The sequence below is a fragment of the Poecilia reticulata genome, unplaced genomic scaffold (assembly GCF_904066995.2).
Source record: "Poecilia reticulata unplaced genomic scaffold, P_reticulata-male-v2 Scaffold_125, whole genome shotgun sequence".
Taxonomy (NCBI): domain Eukaryota; kingdom Metazoa; phylum Chordata; class Actinopteri; order Cyprinodontiformes; family Poeciliidae; genus Poecilia; species Poecilia reticulata.
The window spans coordinates 5,068-12,185 of NW_027675223.1; the positions used below are offsets into that span (position 1 = coordinate 5,068).

A 7,118-nucleotide genomic window follows, 5' to 3' on the forward strand; every position below is an offset into this window, starting at 1 on the left:
TGAATAATGCTGTTATTCCATCCATCCTTACATTAATAAGTTTTCACAAAAGCATTTGAAGTAATGCATACCATATAAAACAGCTTCCTCTAGTGGAGACAGGAGAAATTATTTCAGCCAAAAGTTTCACCACTATTGAACAATATATGTGCAAATTTGTGAAACGCGCTCACACGTTTTCCGAAGACACGTTTAAAAATAAATAGATAAATATACTTATATTTATCTAGACTTTTAACTCACTAAGGTGATTCTAGTCCTTAATGACAATTTATTTTAGATCTGCAAGACTATTTAGACATCTTCAAATCTGCTGTCAGATCTCTTCCTAAAGTATAAAAATCATCTTCACAATAGGTTGTAATAATGTGAGAAAGCAAAGGTTTTATTTGCATTTCAGATAAAGAAAATGCTAATAAATTACCGGGGCTTAATAATTTCAAGTTATATTGTTTTTATTTGTGTAAGCCAATAGTTAAAAACCAAAAAACATCAAAAACATCACGTTTTATACATAAAGACAGGAACAAACTTTAGATTTGATCAAAATAATTTGAAAGTTTTCCTGTAAGCCTCTTCAGTTACTGCAGGACAGTATTGTGTTACTGATTACGAAAGTACTGGTGAACTTTCACCTGTGTACAAAAAAAAAAAGAAAAAAAGAACAGGACAGCTCCTCCCTCACCGTCCAACTCCCACTTGTCCCACTTCTGCATTTGCACTGTTCATATCGCCACATTTAAACATCTATAAGAAAAGGAAGTCAAATAGTGTCCTGCTGCGAAATAGAAAACCTGTCATTTAGAAAAATGAGCAGCCAAGTTCCTCTGGTTAATGTGGAAAAGTGGATCGCTGAAAACCAGGATGCTTTTCTACCTCCAGTGTGCAACAAGCTGATGTGAGTAACATGCTTTGCTAATTTGTTTTTAGCCAGTAAAATCTGTTGCAGTGACTGATTTGTTTGGGAGGTTGACACCAGACATGTTGTTGTGAACATGCTGCAACCACATGACTGCTTTCAATTTCTGTTTTTCTCAGGCACTTTCCCAGTTGCTCGTCATGTTGTTGGGTCCCAACACCAGGAAGATTATCATATAGAGAAGGGAAAGGTAGGATATTAAAATGCATGAATACAACCTAGCCGATATAGGGAATGGAGATTCAGCGTCTTCTTTCCCCGTGTCATTATCTTATCTTCCATGAACCTGGGTAAACTCCACCATGCAGCTGAAATGCTGAGAGTGTGTATTTTGCACAGTGTCCCTAATAATCTTTAACTGGTACTTCTTGGGTGGCATCCTTTGCTGTCTAGACTTGCAAACTTGCTTAATCGTAATTCCTAACATTTTCCAAAACAACTTGAGAAGAGTGGAAAATTTCAGCAGTCCCTATTGGTTGGCTGTATTCAGCGCAGTGGTGCAGCTGGTGTCAGATCCCGATCTGGGCCTTTCTACGTAGATTAGCATGTTCTCTCTCTGTGTGTGGGTTCTCTCTGGTACTCCAGCTTCCTCCAGTCTAAAAACATGGCTGTTAGGTAATCCATCCCTCTAAATTGTCCTTAAGACAACCATTCAAATAGTTGTCCTATGTCTCGTGTGTTGTCTAGCGATGGATTGGGCCTGACCAAGGTATACCCTACTTTTCACTTAAAGCTGAAACTACCGATATTTTAATAACCAATTATTCCATTGATTTTCTCTTAATTTAAGATCTTCTTTTGGCAAAATTGCATCTTTATTCTGCTAATACTATACATCTTGCAGTTAATGGATAATGAAATAAAACCATTTTTGAAAGTATTTCTTTCATTTCTAATTTATTTTTTTAAAATTGGATGTTGTATGAAAAAACATCCATATTGCGCAACCCTAGTGAAAATCTCTCATTGGACAGTAAATAATAAACATTTATTATTTACATTCTTCTGACTCTCAAAGGTAAAAATGTCAACAATTTATTACTCCGCCTGTGATTGAATCATTCCATTAAAAAAACAAAGGTTACAGAGTTTAATCAGTAAATATTTAGGATATTTAAAGATTTCTTCAGTATGCATGGATAAATCGTCACACCAAATATTTCTTTGTACACCAGCATTCATATCTTGGAGAGTTCATCATGTTAGTTATGTAGAATAATGGCTAAAGCTAAAAAGTTAGAAAGGGCATTTTGAGGGGTGGGGAGGAAAGCAGTTCTTGCAGGTGAAAGGTCAAATCTGATGTGTTCATGTTCACCACACAGTCTCCAGATGTGCAACTGCAGCCTTTAAAGAACGACATTTAACCCATTTCTTGTCTTTTTCTGTTTGAAATAGTTGTTTTCCAGCTGAAGGGAGACATGTGTCTGAAGTGATAAAATGGCGTCCACAAGGACGTTCACATCAAAGAAGGCGAGGTAAGCGCTGACGTTTCACTAACATCTGGAACGGAAACCTGTGTTTTCTCTTGGTAGAGAAACACACTTGAATCATAATCTTTGCCTCACTGTCTGATTGTTTTTCTTCACTTTTAGATGTTTCTGCTCCCAGCTCGAATCCCCCACTCCCCGCAGAGAAAGGCCAACACCGTTGGACTGGTGGTGGAGCGAAGGCGACTGCTGACTGAAACAGACTGCCTGAGGTTCACCTCCCTTCTTCTACTCACTTCTTCCCTCATTTCAACTCCAATTTTTCTAACACAGCCTCAAAATGATTCACACTCAAATATATGTATGTGCACTGAAAAAACACAAACTCTTACCAAGTAATTTTGGTCTAATTCTAGTGCAAATATCTTAGCAAACTTGAAATAAGACTAACTAACTCATAAGTAACTTTTTAGCAAGATATAGATTATTTAACTCATAACAAGACATTTTCCCATGTCATAAGTTAATTTATCTGCCAATAGAACAAGTACTTTTTCATCAATATAAGATACAGAGGCTTAAAAAAAGCCTCTACTGTATATCTGCAAAAAAGTTACTTGTAAGTTTGTCTTATTTCAAACGTAATAAGATATTTGCACTAGAAACTAGACTAAAATTACTCAGTAAGGTTTTGTGTTTAGCAGCACTTCTTCACAGCGTTGGCCGTTTTTAGGTGCCTCCGTGTCACCAGTACCTGTTGCTTCTTGTAGGTACTACGTGACAACACCACCAACATCCTGTTCGAGAGATGGTTCTACTGCGAGAATCTGGGACACAACTGGTTCCGATTATCAAAGAGTGAGACACGTTTCTACTTTTATTCATCAGGATTCGTTGAAGTTTATGATGTCGGCTGATCTGTCACTCACAGGTCATGGCATCAACCAGGCTAAGACGGAAACCGGATCCAGTGAGCTTTCTGCTTTCACGAGTCTAATATGACACTGTTTCATTTCTGAAGAATAAACTGCTGACATTTTGTTTTTGAACAGATGAAGTTTCAGAGAGCCTCCGTTCCAGATGAACACCATGAATGTGATGACACCGTTTTCCTTCAAGGACTGGCTCAACAAACAGAGGCCATCTTGGCTAACGTCAGGCCCATCAACATCTTTGGAGCTCAGTTTGAGACAGAGGTATGAGGTGTCATCTAACATTTCAGCTTTCTGAAAGACGGATTGTTCATTAAAATGGATACATACACAAACAAACAAATTAAATCCACTAATTAGGACTTGGTTGTGTCTGCATCGTAAATATTGTTTTATCTCTAAGCCTAAACAGGGGGAATATAAACTAAATTTCTTCTCTCTGTCTCGCATCACATCTATAAAGCCTGCAAGTTGAAAGCTGCCTTTTACATTGTAAAACCTGACTTCAGAAGTGTCTAATTACAGACAAATTATAGTTTTAGTGCTTCCTTCCTCTGCATGTTGAGGGAGTGCTAGGAGCTGCATGTTTCTGCAGCTCAGAAATTGGATTCACCAAAAAAACCAGCTGAAATTTTATTGATTTAAGCTTAAAGTCTCATGTTTTGTTTTAGTTGGTTGATTATATTACAACAAAGCCTATCTCAATAATAACAAAGTGTTAGACTTTCTGGTAATCAAACCAAGATGTCTGGACTAGTTCATACAAACAGAATAATAAAACAAGGTTTTCTCTATTCTTTGTCATTGACAGGTAATGGTGTTTGGACCTGGACTTACAGAGACCTCGGTCCAGCAAACTGATTTGTGGATTTGGCAAATGGCACGTAGACACTTCCTGTCCCATCTCCTCTAATAACCACCATAATCTCCTAACAGCTAATCCTACCAACACATCTCCTCTCTGCCTCTCCCAGGAGGGATATTCAACAGTGACCATGGCGGAGCAGACGTTCAGTTGACTTCAGGAGATAGTTTGCTCATCCCCGAACAGAGCCAGTGAGTCAATTTTAATAAATAATGTTAAAAACACAATTTATCTGGTGCTTTCCAGGTCTCAGAATTACATTGATACACCTTTAAAGGGATATTGATGCTGATTTGACAGAATGTGTTAGCTAATCAGGTGGAAATTAGGACAAAACACAAAAACTGATTTTAAGTTAAATTTTCAAGTCAGGTAGTTTGTATAAAACTTACCCATCAACGACTTTCAAATCAAGTATGCGGCAAAAGTGGAAAGTAATGGCTACTTTTTAATAGGAATAAACCTCCAGAAGTACCAGGTACAGTGTGAGCAGCCATCTGCTGATGTTTGTTGAAGATTAAGTCAAGCATGTAACTGCTGATCTGACACAACGATCTTTCATGTTTGAAGAGAATGGTCGAAAAATGAGAAAATGTACTTTGAGTGGTAGAAACTCTCTGGATATTGTAGAAATATTTGTAAGTTGTATGTACACAATCAAGGATTAAACTGTATTATATGGTGGCCAACAGGTACAAAGGTACTGCAAATGGCAAAATACTCTGCAATCAAGAATGATGCAAACAGCAAACCACACAAACGCAAAAAACAAATGTAACAAAAAATAAACACTGCAAAAAATATGCTGGAATCACAGAAAACAGAAGCAAAAATCTACAATCAACAAAACAAATGCAAACAATAAAAATGCTGCAACCACAGGAGATGGAAGCAAATGAGAAAATGTCATAAATAGTAAAAACAACAAGCACAAATGCTGAAAATTCGCTCCACAAAACAGAAGTCCTCCAGACCACTAGGGGGAGTCTGGAGTAAGTAATATTACCAACATAAATAAATTCTGTATTATTGTAAAAGATTGTGTGTTTGAGAAAGTCATTAAGTATAACATACTTTTTCTATCTCCCTCCAACTTTATTCTGTAAATCCCATTAAATTATAACATCCAATCTCTACTGGGGCCTGAAACCATACGACTCCCCCTAGTGTCTGGAGCACTTCTGTTTTGCAACGCGAGTTTCCAGCTTTTCATACTTGCTCTCATTTGTGCGTTTTGCTTTATTCCTGCTGTTTTAGCATTTTGCATTTGTATTTGTTTTGTTGATTGTAGGCTTTTGTTTATATTTTCTGTGCTGTTTGCTGGTGTGTTTGCACCTCTAACTGTGGATTTAACATGAACTGGAGTGAATTGAAGCAGTGCTGTTCATTTGATCTCTACCAGAGCCTCTGCGAGAGATTTTAACTCATCAAATAGATGGAAAAATACAGCTTTAGAAGAGCATGTTGGAAATATCAAAGAACCTTAAATTTGACTTTAGTACAACCACAAATTAAAACAAGTTATCTTCAAATGTACGTACGTGGACTGCAAAACAACCCCAAGTCATCACCCCTCCAGCACTACGCTTGGTAGTCGTAAAAGTGTTGGTGCTAATTTGCTGTTTCCAAAGATAATGACGTTCATTACATTAAACCATTATAAAAATGTGAAAAACTAATTTTGTTCCATTGTTGTGCTTGAGATTTACATAGCTAGGTTGAAGATTTCCAGAAGGAACAAATTGGATACATTCAGATACATTCACATTTAGCATGCGACCTAAGACATGCTGAGGTCTACTTTTTACAATAAAAAAATAAACACCAAATCGCATTAGATTAGCAGTTCCCGTTAAAAGAAGACAATCGAGATCATTATTGCCACACACCTGAATGCCCCAGGCAGGCAAATGCATAAACGCCTAGTTTAAAGATGAGCCATTCAGTGAATCATTCAATGAATATTCAGTGCGGTTCACACACCTCTTCTTGTCCTTAGGCTGATATCTGATAAGTAATGAGAGAAAATGCAATTTAATGTTGTCTTCTTGGAAAATTAGCATGATTCTGGTAGAAATTCTGGTGCAAACATGTAATTTATGTTTCTTTTGTAGGTACAAGTGGCAGAGGAATGAGGGGACTGTGGCCTTGGTTGTTGTGCAAAATCCAGAGCGGAAGAGAACCTAATTGTCAACTACAAACCTTCAAAATTCACTTAAAAAGATAGAAGTTGTAAAGGTGTTAACTTTTTTATTAAAACATGTATTTTTAAAAACGACATTGACATGAAACTTACACCAGAGGTCAGTAGCAAACCAAGTAATCCACACACAAAAATGAGACCAAAACAAATCATTCCACATTTTCAACTCTGATGATACAGGGAGAAAGTAATAACACACTTACTGAATTTTATCAGCATTAGTAGAAAAGCCTCCAGCTTTTTTTTTTCTGGGTTTTATCGTCAGCTGTTAAATGAAGAACATGCAGTTACATTCCTCCTGTCATACTTCCTTTGATTATCTGACGTTTCCTAGCACTTTATGCTCAAAAACAACCTCACACCTTCTTGTTCTTTGGGGTTTTTGGAGTGATATTCACTCCAGATCCTCCTGCAAACGTCTGTTCTCTTAATCTTTCATTTAATTCCAGAAATACTCTGTAGAAAACTATAAAGATATTTATCATGGGTTTCTTTAATAGTGGAGTTTTCCCAGTGAGTTGTGCAATTGCAGTTGAGTTAATATTTCTTTGAAATTCAGTTAAAGAAATACGTTTGCAATAATGAGGTTTGAATTTCTTAAGAGCTTTTTGGTTTGACCCATCATGTTTGCTGAGTAATGAGAAAACGTTCATAGATGATCACTGCAGAGTAAATTATTTAATATTAGTCAGACCTGATAAAAGGTGATTGTTGACCTTTTTTCTTGACTTTCTATAGTCCAACACATTTTCTATGTATTATTTCGCTTAAT

General features: G+C 36.7%; 1 pseudogene; it reads left to right on the plus strand.

Moving 5' to 3' along the window:
• The first annotated feature begins 809 nt into the window (after window positions 1-809).
• LOC145550635 (3-hydroxyanthranilate 3,4-dioxygenase-like) lies at window positions 810-6,812 on the plus strand (annotated as a pseudogene).
• Window positions 6,813-7,118: the final 306 nt, after the last annotated feature.